This window comes from Pelobates fuscus, chromosome 1, assembly GCF_036172605.1.
Source record: "Pelobates fuscus isolate aPelFus1 chromosome 1, aPelFus1.pri, whole genome shotgun sequence".
Taxonomy (NCBI): Eukaryota; Metazoa; Chordata; class Amphibia; order Anura; family Pelobatidae; genus Pelobates; species Pelobates fuscus.
Genome location: NC_086317.1, coordinates 167,502,820 through 167,519,340, shown reverse-complemented (window position 1 = coordinate 167,519,340; position 16,521 = coordinate 167,502,820).

The window sequence follows — 16,521 nt, the reverse complement described above, 5'->3', positions numbered from 1 at the left end:
GCAGCCAGCCAAATTCCCAGATATTTAATGGAGTAATCGAACCACTGGACAGGAAAGGATTTCCAATTTATTTTCTATGTGGATTCTAGTGAACACCCGAGACCACTATCTGCACTGTCCAGATTACCATGTCCCCTCCTTGGTGACAGAGATAACATTCCCTTTATCTCTACATAGGCCAGATCTTCTTTCCCGGTCACCTTTTCTCTATTCTACTAACACACTGAATTGACAGCTGGGCCCACACAGCTACCCCTCCTTCCACTGTTCTCTGTACACCCAGCAAAATGTATACACAATAATGTTTCTAGCAGACAGCAAACAACCTCAGCTCTGCTCAAAGAGGGCATGGATAAAATGATGAATAGAGAGATTTAGCCCTTTGTCCTAAATATAACATTGAGAGGGTAATATTGGATATTTGGGGAATACGATTAGGGCAAACAAATAAACCCTTTTACAACACACTCAGAATGTCCTATTTTATGTTTAAGAGTGTGAGTTATACAAATGTTCTAAAAAAATGTTTTAAGCTATTAGACATTAGTTGGATATATATATATATATTTTTTTTAAATAAGTAAATATAACGAGCAAGCAACAAATTGACAATTTGGTGGTATTAATGAGGCAATCATATAACCTGCAAAAAAAAAGAAGAAAATGAATTCTTGTAAATATTAAATGCTGTATGCAGAGGTAACCTGTTCAGGAGCTCATTGGCACCAGGGTTTCCTTATTGGCATTCTCACAACATGACAAATTGACAATTAAGTGGTGAATTATGCTAGTGGGGTACAGAGTTAATTTTCCCTGGTATTCTCTATTTGTTTTTCACGATGAATAGAAATGCTATGGTTAATATGTGCTGTCAGAAAATGAGATTTCAAGAAATTACATTACAAAAAAGGTTGTAAATGGTTATTTAGGTTTTTTTTTGTTTTTTTTACATTTAAATATTTAAAGTTAAAAGAATGTACAAACAATTGGAACTAAAAATAATCCTGACACAGAAAGCATAATGTGTAACAATGCTTGGCGTTAATTAACTGCCTTTAATGAATAAATTTTAAGTAAGTCATATATCCCTATTTACAGGTTAATTTACATTTCTAGTTTCTTTGGACACATAATTCCACCTACTGTGCAATAAAGGAAATTTAAACACCATATCTCTAATTTTCTGTGTTTAGAAAGTCTGTATAACTCAAAAAGCATGAGCTGCATAAACACAGTGATTTAAGTCCTAAATGGCAGGAAATTGAGCAGTAACACTGCAAGGACATATACACCAAAACTGCATCATTAACCCCTTAAGGACCAAACTTATGGAATAAAATGGAATCATGACATGTCACACATGTCATGTGTCCTTAAGGGGTTAAAGGGACACTATAGTCACCCAGACCACTTCAGCTCAATGAAGTGGTCTGGCTGCCAGGTCTCTCAGGTTTTAACCCTGCAGATGCAAACATAGCAGTTTCAGAGAAACTGCTATGTTTACATTGCAGGGTTAAGCCAGCCGCAAGTGGCTGTCTTCCGGACAGCCACTAGAGGCGCATCTGCGATGCTGGAGGCATATTATCCCTCCATCACGCAGAGCGTCCATAGGAAAGCATTCGGCTCCACTGACGTCGGCAGAGGGAGGTGACATCTGTGGGGGAGAAGAGGTCACCAGCGCCGGAAAAAGGTAACCCCTTTCAGCCCAGCGGGAGGGGGACCCTGAGGGCACTATAGTGTCAGGAAAACCACTTTGTTTTCCTGACAATATAGTGATCCTTTAATCTAAAGTTGTTTTGGGTTCCTATAGTGTCCCTTCAATGTGCTAATAATACCATATATTATCAATAATATATTAAGGTTATTACTTACAATGTCATCTTATTGCCAATTTTTTATATTCTTTTTAATTATTTAATTAATTATTTTAATGCTTTATGACCCCTATGTCTTACCATTAACGATCCAATTACATTCTATCTCAAGACACGTAGCAAGCTGAATAGCTGCTTGAGTCTAATGGGAAATGTAGTCAGCAAGAAACTGCGGTGTTAAAGGTAAGACAGTAGTATTTGATGTCATTACTAACCAGTTTACTTCAATGCTTAGTTTCTGCCTGGATGAAACTGCAGTGGAAAGCTTTCAACAATGGAGAGAGTACGGGAGGGATTCAAAGCATGGAGTCAGAGGTGGATTACCAGAGACTGCAGGTGAGAAAGTGCAGGGAGTTATTCAAAATATATGGCTAGGTGAGACACTGTTTCTTCACTTTTCACAATTTAGGACAGCCCAGGAGACAGGGCTTTCTTTTAGGGCAACATATTTGATGCCAGAAAAGGATACATTGGGAAGAACGGGTGGCTTTTAGACAGGGCCGGTGCAAGGATTTTTGGGTACATAGGCAAAGATGCATTTTTCTGTCCCTCTCCCCCCCCCCCCAAAATAACAACTTCACCTATGTGCCTCTTAACCAGCCTCTCTCCCATCCCCATCCATTAGAAGTCCCCTCCATTCCCTGTCCCTTAGTGTTCCTCTCCCCTCCCACCTCTTTTCCCTGTGCCTTGGTGTTTCTCTCCCCTCCCCGTCCCTTGGTGCATCCCCCACCCCCTTAGTGGTCACACTCCCCTTCCTGGTGTGCCTCCTACCTCTCTTGTAGCATTGCCGAGCGGAGCAGATTTCCTACAGGTGCTTCAGTTTTCCGTACCCGGCCAGACTGACAGGAAGTGCTCTCTCAGTGACACACACTGATTGACACTCATTGACAGACACACTGATAGTCACACACAGACTCAATGACAAACATACTCTCACTGATTTGACAGACATTCACAAACACACAGTGACAGACACACACTCATACACTGACAAACACACTCATACACTCACATGCACACAATATTATAATTTTTATAATTAAACATTTTCCACCCCGCCTCCCTACCTGGAGAGCTGGCGTGGATCTGTCCCTGGGGTCCAGTGTGGCTGCTGGGAAGGATGCGGCTGTGGTATAACCAGAGGTGGCAAGGGAGCTCTAGTCTCCCTGCTCTGCTCCCTCGCGGGCTGTCTACTGATGCCGGGAGCCGGAATATGACATCATATTCAGGCTCCCACGGCATCAGCAAGCGGCATCAGCAAGCGGCGCGCAAGCGAGCAGAGAAATTAGAGCTCTTTCACCGCCTCTGATTATATCACAGCCGCGCTGGGGGGTCCAGAAGGTTGCCTGGCAGGAGGGAGCATTTCCCTCCTGCCGGTCCCTGAAATCTTGTGCCCCCAGAGCTGGTGCACCCTAAGGTGGCCACCTGTGCTGCCTTATGGACGCGCCGGCCCTGCTTTTAGACAGTCAATGAGAGTGATTCATGCAACTTCTCATAGGATTTATTCAGATTTATAGGCAAACAACCATAAATCTGGTTATGCTTTTTTTTTTTTTTACTCTCCATAATAGGGAGAGAACCTGCAGTACTACTGATTAAAAGGACTTAAACAAAACCAAAAAGCAATGATGGTCCAGGCACTCAAGTTCAATCCAGTGGGCAAATTTATTGGAGCAAAATTGAAATAACGTTTTAGCCCACAACAGGGCCTTTGTTTTGATTTACTCTTTTGCAAAGGATTGCCCAACCTCAGGCCCGGTTGCACCCTGGGATCCAGGAGAGTGCGGTATCCATATTGGTAATTATAAACACAACCAAAACATTTTTGATCAATCAGAGACATCTTAAAGATGTAAGTTTACACCAAAAAACATTAAAAACACCAAAAGAAAAAAATATATAGTTTCATTTTTTAAATTATTTATTTATTTATTTATTTTTATAGCTTACACATCATCTCCTATAGACGTCTCTCCACTGCACTAATGGGTTCCTCTACTCAATTCAGACAGACTATATATATCACCTGCAAAGAAATGTGTTTCTATTCAAGAAGACCAATGCTAGACTACAGGGAAAATGTCATTTGTTAATTCACTTGTTTCATTTTGCATTGATTTGAAAAAAAATCCCATTTTTCATATTTTATTCTTCATACTCTGGAGATTTTAGTGAGAGATAGACAATGAAGAAAGAACACATATACACATTATAGCCATTATATTATGGGCTCAATAGGGCTTTTGCATGAGTCATGTTGTTTTAAGACATGTAAGGGTAATCGGGTTGGATTATTGAATTTCATATGACAGCTTATTGTGTTATGTGCTGTATTGCTTGAGGCAAGTGTTTCAGTTGAGACGCTGGGTAAGCAGGATGTAGCCAGCAATTTACTAATGAAAGCAGAAGTTATATTTTGCAAAGCACCCTACATGACAGGTCTATAGTCGCCATTTGGGCAGTCGGAATCCAGGACAAACCACCCCCATAACCTAACCCAATAATACACAGACACTAAGTAGTATGGGGAAATTTGTCCACAGCTTTATTAACCAATAATTATAATAATAATAATAATAATAATAATAATAATAATAATATCGATAATAAATTAACAGGTAAACATGGGTCATTGCCCCCCATACTCCGCCCCCTCGCATCCTGTTCCTTCGGCTACCATACAAAAGGCAATGACCCCCATATAATAACACATATATACATAATTATAACATACACCAACTTTATATCAAAGTGCCAACCACCATTAACCACGGCAGGGGTATACCCGGATACCCCTGCCCCACCAGGTTCTGAGCCACCTCCAGGACTCGAAACCTCTCAACCACCGATGACCACAATCTGTTTATTCCACCTCACGTTCATCCAGGGGAGCCTATTTCCTCTCCTTCAGCTCCCCGTCCCGCCGCTGTGAAAGAAACGGGTTAAATAAACACAAAACAAACAAAGGGAGGGTGGGTGGGACAAACTCGACCAGGTAGGAAGTTAGAATGACTCACCTAAAATGGCTGCTCATTTAAATAGCCAATCCCACTTACCCATAATTCCAACCCTCGCTTACTTCCTCCTAAGCCCGCCTCCTAACCCCTGTCAAGGCCTTTTTCCGCTTAGCTGCGCTCTAGCTACATGGGGCTACATGACAGGTCTATAGTCGCCATTTGGGCAGTCGGAATCCAGGACAAACCACCCCCATAACCTAACCCAATAATACACAGACACTAAGTAGTATGGGGAAATTTGTCCACAGCTTTATTAACCAATAATTATAATAATAATAATAATAATAATAATAATAATAATATCGATAATAAATTAACAGGTAAACATGGGTCATTGCCCCCCATACTCCGCCCCCTCGCATCCTGTTCCTTCGGCTACCATACAAAAGGCAATGACCCCCATATAATAACACATATATACATAATTATAACATACACCAACTTTATATCAAAGTGCCAACCACCATTAACCACGGCAGGGGTATACCCGGATACCCCTGCCCCACCAGGTTCTGAGCCACCTCCAGGACTCGAAACCTCTCAACCACCGATGACCACAATCTGTTTATTCCACCTCACGTTCATCCAGGGGAGCCTATTTCCTCTCCTTCAGCTCCCCGTCCCGCCACAAGCTCAGACCTTGACCCCTTAAGCTGTCTGAGCTCCGCCACCCCGAAGAAACAGAGCCATCCTTATACCATCCTGCCAACCCAAGTTGAGCAGGTCCAAACCCACATCCGAGAGGTGAACACCATCCGAGCGGTAGTATCCTGGCAACCCTTCCTCCAACTCCAGGTGCCGTACCACTACACCCCCTACTTTCCGCACAAAGCTTGCCATCAAGCTATTCACCTTCTTCCTGCACCTCTCCATAGCCCCCGGGTCCCGAGCGTGCCGCCACCGGCGCCGCGGGACAATCTCAGACCAGACCAACATTACCCCCGGAAGCAGGCCCCTTAACTTATTAATGTCCTGCTTCATCCACTTCACCAGCCGGCGCTGCGGCGTAAGGCCCAGGTCATTTCCCCCCACATGTAATACCAGCACGTCTGGCGAGTACCCTGCTGCCAGCATCCCAAACAGTTTCCCACAAACATCCCCCCAGCAAAAACCCCGATACCCAAACCAACGAACTGCCAACTGGCCTCTCGGAAAACCCAGCTGCTGGCCTTGCGCTCGAGCTGCGGCCCTCCTCTCGGCCCAGAAGACAAACGAATGGCCCACGATCCATGCCACAAGCCCTGGGGGGAGAAAACAAATGATGAGGGAAGTCCAACAGAGACCCCTACCCCATCCCCAACCAACACAGCGAAACATCCCAACATAGCCATTACCCCTCACATCATAACACAAAACCTTTCGAATTTGATGGTTCTACACATTTTTTTTTTTTTTTTTTGAAATACGAAACAGTCCCCTGCCATTAATCCAATAGACCCAACCGGACATAGGAGCGGAATCTTACCGATTCCCACCTCCCGATCCTCTTCACCACCTCGTCCCCCAATCCCAACCGTGCGGCCTCCGTGGCCGCCCCAATACGGAACGAGTGCGTCCCAAATCGTGCAGCTTGAAGCCCCAACCTGCCCAAGCCCAACCGAAAAACTTTCGTGAACTGGAACCGAGAAAGGGACGATCCGTCAGCATGCACCAATAAGGAGCCCCCCACCGCTGGCCTCCGCGCCAGATACTCCACCGTAGCAGCCACCGGGCACAAAGCCGAGCCTGGCAAGGCCCCCAGTGTCACGTCCCGGCCCACGCCGCGGACGTCCGTTTTGGACCTGCCAAGGTGCACCACCACCTTCCTATCCAGGATACGGACCCCCGACAATTGCAGGCCCCCCTGCGCCAGTTTACTAGCACTCACCAATTCCCCTACTCGGAATGCCCCAAAAAACGCCAAAACAAACGCTACTTTGAACAGTAAAGCCTCAAACCCATCAAAACAAACCTCATGCAATATACCCACCAAGTCCCCCAGCAGCCGCACCGACACCGGGCGCCTGGTATCCGGCGCCCTGCGCCCCTTGCGATAACCCTTCAGGGCTTGCCTGATGACGAAGGTCTTGGTAAAGTCCTCCTTCCCATGCCACCGAAACCAAAACGCCATAGCCGCCATGGATCTGTCCACCACGGCAGGGGACGGCCCTTTTGTCAGCAACTGACAGGTGTACCACAAGAAAGCGTCCCGCAGGGCCTCCCCGCTGTCCATGGCCAACCCCTCCAGTGACCGTTCCCACAAGCCCCAAACCTTACTGTACGAGGCCCAAGTGGCCGGTGCCAGAGAAGCCTTCACGAGTCCTCCAAGCAGGACGCCCCCAGCTGCCAAATCTCGTCCGGGCAAGCCAGCCCTTCCTTCGATGCCCCCGGCGCCGCCAGCCAGAAACGGGACCACTGAAAACGAGATAGAGCATCAGCCACCTCATTCAAATAGCCGGGAACATGGCGCGCGCGAAAAACAACATTTCGGGACATACACAGCAATACCAGTCGCCTAAGCAGCTGAACCACCGGCTTTGAGGCCGCCGACTGGCGATTCACCGCGTGAACCACCACCATGTTATCCGAGAAAAATACCACTTTCCGATCACGCAGCCTGTCACCCCATAACGCTACTGCAACGACCAACGGGAACAACTCCAAGAAAGCCAAGTTGCGCATAAGAGGGCTCGAACCCCAAGAGTCCGGCCACCGCTCCGCACACCAGGAGCCCCCGAAATATGCCCCAAAGCCTATACTGCCCGAAGCATCCGTAAAAAGCTCCAGCTCGGCCGACGACTGGCCCTCCTGCCGGAACAACACCGTCCCATTAAAATCCCGCAAGAAGGCATCCCAGATGCCCAAGTCCGCTCGCATGGCCGCCGACACCCGTACGAAATGGTGCGGGGATCTAACCCCCGCTGTAGCGGCCGACAAGCTGCGACTAAACACCCTTCCCATCGGGATGACCCGACACGCAAAATTGAGCAACCCAATCAAAGACTGTAGCTGCACCAGAGTCACCTTGCGTGCCCCAGCAACGGCAGCCACCGCCCCCCGAAGCCTTGCCAGCTTATCCTGGGGCAGCCGACATTCTCCCCTCCCAGAGTCAATCTCCAGACCTAGAAAACTCAGACACGTGGTCGGGCCCTCGGTCTTATCCGCCGCCAGCGGAACCCCGAATTGGCCCGCCACCCACTCAACCGTCCGCAGCAGGCGCAGGCAATCCAGGGAACCGGCCGGTCCCACACACAGAAAATCATCTAGATAATGTACAATAAGACGACTCCCCGCTTCCACCCGTATCACCCATTCGAGAAAAGTGCTGAATTTCTCAAAATAGGAGCACGAAATGGAACAGCCCATGGGCAGACACAAGTCCACGAAGTAGGCCCCTTCAAAGAAACACCCCAGCAGGTGATGACAGTCCCGGTGGACCGGTAGCAGCCGGAACGCGGCCTCGATGTCCACCTTAGCCATCAGGGCCCCATGCCCGGCCCGCCGGACCAAATCGACCGCCCGGTCAAAAGATGCATATGACACCGAGCACAATTCCTTATGAATACCGTCATTCACCGACTCCCCTTTCGGGTATGAGAGATGGTGAATGAGTCTAAATTTACCCGGCTCCTTCTTGGGGACCACCCCAAGTGGGGAAACCCGCAGGCCCTCCAGCGGAGGCACTACAAATGGGCCTGCCATGCGGCCCAGTCCGACTTCTTTGCCCAGCTTTTCCCTAACCACATCCGGGAAGTCCGCCACAGACTTCAGGTTGCGCAGCCTCCCTTGACCCCCTCGTCGCTCCTGAAACGGAATAAAGAACCCCACCGCAAACCCCGCCAGGAGCACCGCAGCGTCCGCCCTGTTACCGTAGCGGCCTAGCCACGGCTCCATCGCGCTTAGCTTCACTGGGGTTAGGCCCAGGGGAAGCGGATGCACCCCCTCCCCCCGGCGCGACAGCCGCGCCGGCGCCTCCGGACTTACCCTTCTTAAAGCAGCGGTTGAGCCCATGAGCTCCCCCGCAGCCGGAGCACTCATGCTTGAAACGACAGGAGGCTCCCCATTTGCATTGGCCCTCGTTATAGAGCCAGCATAAGCCCTTTTGTAAGGTGGCCGACGAGGCGGACTGCCCCCTGGCGCCGGCCGAGCTCTGAAAGGGCTGCGCTTTTTGCGCCATCATTAGCTTCATCCAGAGCGGCAGGTCCATTTGGTCCCACCGCATACCCGGGTTAGCCGCCAGCCGCTGCCGAAACTGCTCGTCGTACCTCCACCATGCCAACCCCCCGTAAGTCCGGTACGCCTCCCAAATGCCATCCAAATAGCAGAACAAAGACGAGCACAACCCCGGCGATTTCTCGCCGAGCACGCTAGCCAGCACACAAAAAGCCCGCAACCAATTACCGAAGGACTTCGGTATCTTGCGGTACCGCTTCCTCTTCTCCTCCTCCTCTTTTTTCTCATCCTTCTTATCCTCCTCCTTGAGGTCAATGAAGTCCTCTAACGGGAGGAGGGAGAAAATCTCACAGAACTCGCCCTTCGAAATCTTATCCTTCACGTCCTGTTTCAAATGGACCCCCAGTGGGCCCGCAAAAGATACGTACGCGTGCTGCCTAGCCGCGTCGGGGATACCCCCGGACAACTCAGCCCTTTCGCTCCCAACCTCCCCTACGTCCTGCGGCACCACCAAATCCCCGCCCGAACTAGGCCCCGCGGAATCCCGGATCCGAGAACCTGAAGCCACTGCACCCGGAGCCCACACCTGACCAACGCCGCTAGTGTCACCCCCCGCCCCCAATGAGTGGAGTAGTGCCTGAAGTGTGGTAACTAGTGCGCTAGAGTGTAGTGACCCACTGGACTCACCGGCCAAGCCCCCCGACACCGGAGCGGTGGGGGCTGCAGTACAGATCGCCTGACGTCCGGGAAGAGGAACTTCCGCCGCCATCTCGCCGACCGGGGAGCCCACCCGGTGCCCAGCCTGTGAGGAAGCAGAACGGCTCCGAAATCTAGGACAAGGAGAAGAAGTCCTGGGTAGGGGGTAACGAACATCCACTCCCCTCCCGTCCCGACCCCGGGAGCGCCTGCTCTGCACCGAAGCCTCCCGCTGACCTCTACCACCACGTGGCACCCGGGAACCCCTGGGGCTACGACTCCTCCCGTCTCTACCAGCAAGCCGCCCCTGCTGTCCATACCGAGGGGCTGCCGCACCTTCCCCTGCTGAGCTATCCGAGGGGGAGCAGTGCCGACCCGACCGCCCCCGAGCATCCCGGGACCCCAGAGATCTAACGGGCGAGGGACTGTCACTACTACTCCTGGAACCTGGGCCCCCCCTGCGCCCCTCCACTACGGAAAGACCCGACTCCCGGCCTACCCTACGCCCTTGCCTAGCTACCTCCGAAACCCCCTCCCCCACCCCCTTACCTCTGACCCCTTGCTTGCCAGACCCCGATGGCCCCGAACTACCCACCACCCCTACGGGAGACCCTCTGTCTGACCTGGCCCCCTCCCGGGAACCCCTACCACCCGTAGAACTTACTCCTTTAGAGCCACATTTTCTCTTCGGGGCCCCAGGGCCCTCCCCCTTTCCCACTAAGGCCTGTGTACCCCCAACCGGCTTACTCCCGCCCCCCCCAGTGGCAGAGCTCCCCCGAACAACCTTCCCGCCAAGAGGGCCCCGACCTGAGCCCTCTGCACTTGCCTGATGCCTGCCATGCGGTCTCCCGGATCCAGCCTCCTCATCGTCTCCGCTGTCCGAAGGGGGGGAAGCCCTCCTGGGCCTCCCCTCCGTGGGTCTCGAAGCACCAGGGGGCCGCCCGGCCGCCTCCGACCTGCTAGCAGCCGCGCCCCCGTCCACGATATCCCTTTGCCGCCTAGTGCACATCCGAGGCTCCGTCCGCACACGGGGAGGCAAGGCCTCGACCACGCGGCTCCCGGGCCTGCTGCCGGTCGTAACTGGAACTCCACTGCTACCGGGTACCACTTCACCGGGCCCCGCGCCCGGGCTTAGCCTCCTCGGGGGCCTCCGGGCCCGGACCGGTCTCCCGCCATCGCCGTCCCGATCCGCCGCCTCCGCCAGGGCAGGGCCAAGCTGTGCCCGTAGCCAGTCCACACCTTGATGCCGTGCTGCCGACCTGATCCCTTCCAGCAAACGCTCCACGTCGTCCATTGTTCCTGCAGAGGAGACAAAAGAAATCCGACCAAGCAAAGTCCGCGCACACCGAGGCGAACACAAACTCGACCAGGTAGGAAGTTAGAATGACTCACCTAAAATGGCTGCTCATTTAAATAGCCAATCCCACTTACCCATAATTCCAACCCTCGCTTACTTCCTCCTAAGCCCGCCTCCTAACCCCTGTCAAGGCCTTTTTCCGCTTAGCTGCGCTCTAGCTACATGGGGCTACATAAGAGAACTATAAAATAAATATTAAATAAATGATTATATTACAATTAATGGTATGTAGGAGGCCTAGTAATATCAACGTATACGTAACGCTGAGACAATTCAACATTATTCTTGTATCATTCATTATTTGTGATGCAAGCACATGTGAGTAACATAAATTTGTGCATTCTAAGGGATGAATTCACACACTTTGAAATATATACTTTAGCAGGCTCTAAATTTTTCAAAATTTTTGGTGTTGACTAAGCCAAATTTGTGGTTTAGTCAAAGTCAAGGTAAACCTGTCTAGGCTTAGTAATTTAGACACCAAGAGAGCACTTTTTGCTAAGTGGCAAAAACCAAACAAACAGGGCCTCAATCCAAGAGTAACTCTTATGGGTCCTCCCACGTATTTTGAGTTAAGCAGCACACAAAACAAGCCTAAACCCAAACGTAAATTTCAATATGTTCTATAAATCAAATTGTTTGCTTGAAATTTGAGAACTGCATGAAACTGTATATATAATCTCCACACTTGCAGAATTAACTCCGAGCCATGTTGAATTAACCCATCACACCACTGCACTAAAACCCTGCATTCAAAGCAAAGCCCATACTCTGTGCAGTATAATGAACACCAAATAAGCTGCATTAAAGTGGCACAGTCACAGATCATGTGACAGGAGGTGTTATTTTTCGCATTATTACAGAGAAGTTTAAAAAAGAGTTTTGAAAATTAAATAATGAGAAAATTATATATTATAACCTTCTCTCTCTGCTTCACCTAAATAGACACGTGTTTCTCATTTACTACAGAAAAAGTGCAGTTTTCTCAACTTCTCATGCTATGTCTATACCTTTAACAGTCTTTCATATATTTTGCATAATGTCTCAGTACTCGTGTTTGTTAAGCTATGCACTACAAAAATTAATCATGTAAAAAAAAGAAAAGAAAAGATCCCTATCCCCCCACTAACTCCCCTATCCTCATATTACAGCTTCTATCCCCACAACAGTACATAACCTCACTTTAGGCCTCTATCCCCCACTATGGGTTCTATCTCCCACTACTGCCACTACCCCCACCTACTGCTACTAACAACTCTACAGCACCCAGCCCCCACTACTGCCCCTATCCACCACTACAGAACCAATCCCTTCTTTCCTTCCTTTAACCCCTCACTACAGCACCTAACCACCCCCCTCTAGATATATTGGGCTGCGGGGAAGCTAACTTGAATCTCCTTTCCCATCTTGTACTAAATGGATATTCCAGTACTTCTCACATGTATTTCCTCCATATCACACATTGCCACACACGACACTCACGGCGGCCCACAAACTTATCACTCACAGCTACTCACACAGCTACACATACCGCTCATAGCTTTACACGCAGTCACACACAGAAAAACACAACACACACCTTACACACAGCCACAACACTTACAGTCACCCTGCACCTACACAAGACACACACCCATACCAAATATCCACTCAACATTTGTATTGTACTAAATAAAACAGAAGTAAAGAAAACTAGAGACAGGTAATAACATTACTTTGAACGGAGGATGTAGACCTATAAAAGGAACTAAGGACGGGGTACACTGTTAGCCACCCACTAGTTAGTATTTAATAATATTCTAAAACAATTAGCTCAAAAGGTAAAGTGATAGCTTATCAACGTATCCCACATACTGTGACTCAACCTATGCCTATATCTATGCTCCCAGACAGACAAATACTCACAAATGACTTGCACATACAAAGCCATATATTGAGATTCATTTAAAAATATCTCTGCAGTTCTTCAGCAGCATGTTCTCTCTTATGTGGCTGCATCTGAGGAGAAAATGCATTTTCTCTGGATTTGCCATTGTTTTTTAACAAGCCTCAGCAGAGGAAATTGATTCATAGGTTAAACGAATGTGTACTAGAGACAAAGAAAGCCTTTAGCACAATTCAGATGGAGAATTATTCCTCTCCTCCTCCCTATTTTCCCTGTTTTGTTTTCCTTCACCATAGCATGGATCATGTTAACAAAAGGGATAATGTGTAACCCTCTCTAACAGGACTAAAGCATATCCATGCATTCAAAATAATGTACAAACAGCAGCTAAGAGGCCACTTGAGTTCTTGCCTGGATACATCTCATTAGCAGTAACAATGTTATATCATAGGATGTACATACTTTATACAGAGTAGAACTTCAACATTAGAATGTTCCCATAATCCCTCAGGATTAGGCATACTCCATCACTTCCATAATTTACATCATTCTCTGTCAGCATAAGCAGTATAAAGAACTGATCAAACAGTTAAAGGGATATTCCACTGCCCAAATAAAAAAAATAAGAAATAATACAACACTATTTAGTAAGTATAGCCATAATGAAAACATGCCCGCACTGTATAATGTGTTTGCTGTAAAAACAGCTTGCAAAATCTGCAAGTCTCTTGTCTAATCAATCCTTCCTATTGTACCAACGTAGCTCGATGTCTTTGCAAAGCAGGTGCTCTAGGCAACTGCCTGCCTCTTGAATTTCGATTAACTGAACCAAACCAGGAAGTAACAGGTCCAGTTGTCTTATTGACAGCCGGGGGGGTGTAACAAGGTTAACTTATAAAAGTGACTATTTTGACTCAAATCTGCAATATTTAAAAAATGAAAGAAAGGGGGCACACTCTCTACACATAAAGTACTTCAATAAGCTAAAGTAGGCTACGTGTTTGGAGTGTTCCTTAAAAAAAAAAAAAGTCGTTTAGACGTGAATAAACTGGCCAGATGCCTATTGCTTGACACAAAGAAAAGAAGCCCAGCCAGGAACTCTAACTCACAACTCACAAATATAATATTGAAGTGGATAAACCAATAAGACAATTGATTAAAGGGCCACTATAGGCACCCAGACCCCTCAGCTCAATGAAGTGGTCTGGGTGCCAGGTCCCTCTAGTTTTAACACTGCAGCTGAAAACATAGCAGTTTCAGAGAAACTGTTATGTTTACACTAGGGTTAATCCCAGATCCCAATTGCCCTGTTGCCCCCCCCCCCCCCCCCCCCCCGGATCCGCCACTGCACTAGACACTACAAGCGGCACAACAGTAATGCCAAAAAAAAGGGGAGGGGCATTGAAAAGCACCATTGTACACCGACCATTATATTTGAGCATAGCCGAACTCACCAGGCCTGTGGATTGCCATTATTTTATTGCACATACTACTGTATTTCAAATGTTATGGTAATTGTTTTTAATGAAAAACTGAAACTGATACTATGTGTAAAATAAAGAATTTTTAAAAAGGCCAATGGACCAGGTGTTAGAGTGTTTTCAAATTAAGGACATTCAAATATTTATCAGGATGGCAATACATTTGCTCAGATAACACTTTTAATCTTAACCTGAGCATGTAATTTTCCAAAAATATAATGTTTTAATGTTTCGTTTAAACCCTTCTTCAAATCCTCCTTATTACTGATATGGAAACTCATGCCATGTATGATATTAGTGATAATTGATCCCCTGCAATCTTAACCAGTGATATCTGACTTCTTTGTAAGAAATAGACATTAAAGTAGCTCACCAATAATTTCACATAAGGATGCTTTACAGGGCATATTATTCTTCCTTTTTATCCCTCTTCTTTAAAAATTAAAAAAACTTGAGAGGTACACCTAGGTTTGGATGAAAATGTGTTGGAAATACTCATTCTTCAAAGGGTAGTCTTACCAATATAAACACTACAGCGCGCATTAGTAGTTATAGTGTCTGGAGTTCTTGTGTAAGAGTCAAACAATTTTTAAACATTTTGACCTGTGCCGAACTCAGAGAAAGATTAGTCCCGGGCATTTTTTAAATGTCAACGGGGAGCTAGAGAGGGAATGTTCTGTCATCACATGTGACAATCAGGCCCACTCAAAGTGAGCATGTTGGTACAATGTACTTCTAGGGCCTACATGCGCTAAGCCCTCCTAAAGAGTTTTTGCATGACTAGGACTTCAAATCACCTTATCTACAAACATAAAATAAAAAATAAAAGCAACAAATCCAACTACACGTAAATTCTTTATTTTTTACTCAAACTCAATGACGTGAGGAAGCATCATAGAGCAAAGGGGGATTTAGTCATAAGGCCAACTCCATTGAAATTATGGAGTAAAGTGAGTTGATATATGATGAACTATGTACAGTCCTGAATTTTAAATGTGCAACATGGAGGTAGTAGGATGCGTAGGTGTCTGCTTCAACCCGCTGAGGCAAATCCAAGTACATTTAGTGAATTTTATAAAAAGAGATTATAGATAAACTATCTGCTTGTTGCCAAAATCAGAGTATGTACATTTATAGGCATAAACTTTGTTAATATATAAAGGATATGATATAATATGGGCTGAAGATGGCGAGGAAAGCACAGGAAAAACTTAGAAAACAAAGTGAAGAATACTAATGGATTAACTAAATCAGAGATTGCAAATAGTAATGTATTGTAGTGGGAATGTTTACTTTTTCTTATCCTCCAGTGTCTAGATGGTATGGCCAGATTGTTCCCCTGTGTACTGTCCACCAGATGGACATAGGACTACTTGGATTAAACCCAAATACCTTATTTAAAGAAGTAGATGGCTCACCAAGGTTTATTCCTTTTGAAATAGTCATGGGACGTCTTATAGGTACTTTGAGCACGAGTATGACTGGGCGATGCGCTCTTTTTCACTAATATATTGCATATTTTGTTATAATAAGCTGCTCTGGATAATTGGCATATATCAGTGGTTCCCAAACCAGTCCTCATGACCCACCAACAATCGAAGATTTCTGTATTTCCCTGTTTTATAACAATTGAAATACTGACAAAACCTGGACTGTTGGTAGGTTTTGAGGACTGGTTTGGGAACACTGGTATATATAATCACTTTTTCATCACCTTGCTCTTCATATGCGTACAACTATCCCAAATTTTTGTTTTTGCTATAGGCTGTACATGGGAGGAAGTACATTGATATCTGGTGCTCATCTCATAGCTATAAGTGCAATAGAACATCTACTAACCATATTTAGAAAAACAGAAACTAAGGGCAGGTAGCAACCGATTGACTGGGCTATTTAAAACATAAAGCAAGTTCTATTTATGGCATCCTTATGCTTGTGTGCAGTTGTATTTGTCATTGCCATATCTGCAGAAAAGTCAGTCGATGCAGCCAGTATCACACTTGTACTGGAAAAATCCTTTAATATTTATTTACAAGATTCTAAGCTTCTTATAGCATGC